Genomic DNA, 5,217 nt, shown 5'->3' on the forward strand with positions numbered 1-5,217 from the left:
GTTGATCCTCAGAAGCTCATATGTTCTGATATATTAGGGATTAGTTAAATACCATTAGATTATTTTTATTTTTACTTTTTTTTAAGGAAATTATGGTTGTATAATTCTTTTTCACAAGAAATAGGAAGGATACCTTGCTGTTATATAATTGTGTAGTTAGGTTTTTCCTTTCTTCATCACTAGGGCGATGGAGGCGATAGCCCAAGCCCATCTTTAGGGGATTTGCTTAGTCCTAGTAGCACTCCCCTCTGTTGTTTAGTAGGCTTACCCAGCCTTTTAGATGTTTTAATTTTTTTTAGAATCCTTCACATTGCAAGGGCGATGAAGGAGTCATCCCTAGGCCATCTTTTAGGAAAACTTGTTTAAGTCCTGTGTAGCATCTCTTTCTCTTCATTTTAGAAAACTTTCCAAGTCTTTCAGATACCCCTTTTAGACATATTTTATCTGATTGTCGTTTCACTTGTTTGTGATCATGCTAGTTTACTTGTTTGTGACCACGCTGGTGTACATGTTTGTGAGCACGCTAGTTTATTTGTTTGTGAATCACACATGTTTACTTGTTTATCATCTTTATCTCAGAATATGTTCCGAACTACGTTGGCTTGATCCTCTCACACGAGGTACGTAGTGCAGCTTGGGATCTTTATCCCAAGTCCAGCCAAACTTTGTAAATCTTTTAAAAACTTATTTTTCCAAAAAGCTCTTCCTCTAGAGTTAGGAGTATGTCCTAGGTATAGTGTTTTGGTGGTTGTGTATTTGCTTTAGAGTTAGGAGTTCGTCCTAGAGTTGTAGGAACGCCTCTGTCCGGTCAGTTGGCGATTCACATCGCCGACTGATGACTGAGTCTTGGATACGTTAGTGATCCCATTATTTTCCTTAGGACACACAGCCTAGTTACACATAGGTTACAGGAATCACCTGTATTAGCTTAGGGTTAACCTGCATTTAGTTAGGTCATATAGGGTGTCCTAAAATCCACAATCCACTGGAATTTTAATAATCGCACAAAAAACTTTAATAACTAGGTCCGGTCTTTTAGGTCGTGTCTAGGATAAAGGTCTAGATGTCTTAGGCATTTTAGTTTAGAATAGGTGCGAAGAACTACGTCCCTTTGATTCTTGTGGAGGCGGGGATACGTAGGCTGCTTGGATGAATATAAGATCATTCAAGAGTCGAGGACAATTTTAGAATCGTAGGATTTGTTGTTAATGTTTCTTTTTAGAGTTTTGTGTTTGTGGTTATCATTTTTCTTATGTGTTTTTCTTTTAGATTGAAATTATCTTCTTATTTGATCACTTACATGCTTAGTTGTAAATCTTTACTGCTTACCAGTCTATTATTTCTTGCTTATATGCTTAGCTATATTTCTTTTACTGCTTTATCGCTTTTACTGCTTTATCGCTTTTACTGCTTATTATATCTCATTTATTTACTTATTTTATTGTCCTGCTTATTCTACTTATCATATTCGTTATATCTTGTTCATACCTTATACTTTTAGCTGTAGTATGCATGTGTTTGTCCACCAGAACTTAGACACTCATTAGGTATGTCACTCATAATCTAGCTGTGCTTAGGTGAGACACTTCTTTCATTTATTTTTTGTGTGCTTATTATTTCTTTTCTCAGAAAATGCATGCTTAGGTAGACGACTCCTGAGGATTGTTCCCATTTCATATGATTTTGCCCAAAATTTCTTAAAATTAATAAAAATGGCATAAGAGACCAAGTGTTCGCACTCGGGCGAATTGGGGGTGCTCTTCGGACATTTTCCATTCGTAATCAGGCACGAACCCATTCATTTCTGGTTATCCATGGTATACAGAGCATATTTGTTTAAGGATCCATGGCCGTATACCATGGATGGCGACTCTGAGTTTGTTTAGGTACGTTTCGAACCGGACTTGTTCCCGAATCGAGAGATATCTCTAGTTTATATTGCCACTCGTGCTATGCTATGAGGGTGGCACCTGTTTCGAGAGTTCCTTGGTAGAGCTCTCCTTCACGTGTGGATGATCCCATAGGCCATTGGGGGCTCGTCCCCCACCTCTCTCTCTGATCGAGGTCCACACCGTTGTGCCGTAGTCCTGGCGGAGGGAGGTGACTGCCGTGGCGTAGTCCTGGCGGAGGGTGGAGACCTTGGTGCGTAGCCCAGTCAAAGCTTGCTGAGTCACCAATTGGTCCTGATGATGGGATTCTAGAAGCTGATGAACCGCAGTAAACTGCCTGTCAAGGTACTAACGATGTGCACGAAGCTCCTGCGCAACAAACTCCTGTGATGCAAAACGTTGACCCGTCTGACGAGGAGGGGGAGCAGGGCCCTGTACATCAAGCCGCATGGCCTTTATAGTTTTAGCATTGAACGTAGTAGAGGGACCAAGGCGTTCTTCACCACCTTGTATCAGCATCTCATGCTTGAAGACATGCGTGAGAAGCATCCCGAATGGTAGACTAGCCAAGGCCTTCGTCCTCGTGTCCTCCATGAACCTAAGGAGGATATAGCCAAGGTGAAGGGCCGTGCTGCAAAGAAGTCAGTGCATAATAAAAGCCTCAAAAGGCCGGACCATGTCAGCATTGCCTCCGCGAGGCGTGATATTGCTCGTCAGAATCTTGTGTAGGACTTTGCACATAGGGCTGAGGGAATTGTACGATACGTTGGTTGAGCCGTCAGTATGTGGGCCTTCGCAACCAAGCTCCCTATAGGCGGCGACCGGATCATGTATACAGGCACCAATGTCATCCATATTACCGGGCCAAAAGTAGATTTCGTCGCCTGTGGTGGGAAGAGAGACAACTTCACAAAACTTTTGAAGTGTCATATGGATGGTTTTATTGTTTACTCTGGATTGGAAGACCTTCGAATCTCTGTCGAATCTGTAATTGGCATAGAATTGCTTCACGAGAGTCGGGTACGAGTCACAGTGAATTTCTAGAAAATTGACCCATGCAAAGGCCAGAAATAAGGGTTTCACATTAAAAATTTTGAGATCTTTAAAAATGACTTTCCTACCTCAGAGTATGCCCTTCGTTTCTATACGACCGAGGGAGCCGACCTCTACATCTTGATCGTCATCGCCCATACCCTCGTCGGAAGCACGAGGAGTAGGGGAGGGCCCACGGATAGCCTTCCCACGCCGTTTGCGGGTGGAAGATCCTTCGTCTACATTCACATTCTTCTTTGTTTGCTTGGCCCGCCGTATGACTATAGGGGTTTTGGCTTAGGTGGTTAGAGGGGTTCACAAAGTAAAAGGGAGCCGTTTCCGGTCCTTATCTGTAGAAAGCAGGAGAATAAACTTGGAGGGGAAGATATTTCAAGTAGAAGATAGTTGAAAAGTTGAAAAACAAGATACTTCGAACAAAACCTTGTTTCAGAATGTTCGTACAAAAACCACTATTTAGAGACTTGGAACAACTTCAAACCAATGTTAGAGGATCCATGAAACCACAAATACGACAGTTGGAACCACATATTAGAAAGTTCAAACCACAATTACTGGATAGAGGAACTACGGAACCACAAATTAGACCGTTCGAACCACTATTACTGGATAGAGGGTCCATGGAATATTGGTTCCAACTTTGTAATATGTGGTTTCATGGATCCAACTTCCATGGAATAATGGTTCCAACTTTCAAAGCCCTAATTGAAACCCTTCAAACACATTCAAAACATTGCAACCATTGAAAACCATTAAAACACCAAATGAAACTCTTCAAACCATTGAAAACCTATATGCAACCATTGAAACCCTAAATGAAACACTAAGTGAAACCAGTGAAACCTTTGAAACCACAAATGCGACCTTAAAACATTGAAACCCTTTGCAACCAAAAATTAACTATTGAAACCCTTCGGAAACAAAAATGCTTCAAACTATATACAAAAAGAAACGAAAGATGAACCCATTGAAAAATGCAGAAATAGAGGATCCTTGGAATCACAAATATGAGGTTGGAACCACAAGTTAGAGAGTTGGAATCACAATTGAACCAAAATTGACAATTAGGATAATTATTTCCATAGAATGAACAATAAGAACCACTATTTTCAGACTTGGAACCACTTGAAACACAGTATTAGACAGTTGGAATCACAATTACTGGTTACAAGGATCCTTCGAACCATACTTACTGGTTTCAAGGGTTCTAAAGTCTCAAAAATCCCATAAATAATCGTTCTACCTCTTTCCCTTCTGTCAAAAGAGTGGAAAACAAAATCGATAACGGTCCTTCTGCCAACAAAATCAAATGAAAACCTTTCAAAACAAAAATAAAACCCTTGGCCACCACAATTAAACCCTTTAAACTTAGAAATCCTGAATGAAATCCTTTGAAACCACAGTTACACCTTTGAAAACAAATGGAACCCTTTCGAACCCTAAATGAAACCCTTCAAAAAACAGAAAGCCTAAATTAAATCCTTGGAAACCATAGCTAAATACTTGGAAACTAAGAAAATATTTGGTTTCAAAAATATATTTGTTTCAACCCATCGAAACCCAAAAGAAACGAAAAGCAACAAAACGAAACCCTTTGCAAACCGTTTGAAACCATTGATAAACCAGAAATCAAGTGAAACCTTTTCAAACCCTAACACATGAACTAATTATAGCTTCATACAATTTCAATAATGGTTCCAAGTATTTCAGATCCAACCCCTGAAGAACAAAACCCAAAAAAAGAAACCTTGATTTAAAAAATACCTTCGGAGAGTTCAAGTAGTGGTTTTGGAAAGAGGATTATGGATCCCGACGAAATTGGAATAGATGTCCGACGACGAGCGAAGCTTTCCGGCAAGAACAATCTCCGTCAGCGAGTAATGGAAGAGAGAAATCGAGTGTAAAAAGGTAAATGGGGAGAAGGGTAAAATGAGTGGTTAAAGAGGAAGGAAGGGTATTTTAGTAATCTTTCATTCCCTACCGACCCTAAAACATTGAAACCTTTTGAACCCAAAATTTAAACTATTGAAATCCTTCAGAAACAAAAATGGTTCCAACTATATACAAGAAAGAAACCAAAGATGAACCCATTGAAAAATGCCGAAATAGAGGATCCTTGGAACCACAAATATGAGGGTTGGAACCACAAGTTAGAGAGTTGGAACCACAATTGAACCAAAATTGACAATTAGGATAATTATTTCCATAAAATGAACAATAGGAACCACTATTTTTAGACTTCAAACCACTTGAAACACAGTATTAGACAGTTGGAATC

This window comes from Tasmannia lanceolata, unplaced genomic scaffold, assembly GCF_043159265.1.
Source record: "Tasmannia lanceolata isolate RefF3 unplaced genomic scaffold, GAP_Taslan_0.1 ptg000024l, whole genome shotgun sequence".
NCBI lineage: Eukaryota > Viridiplantae > Streptophyta > Magnoliopsida > Canellales > Winteraceae > Tasmannia > Tasmannia lanceolata.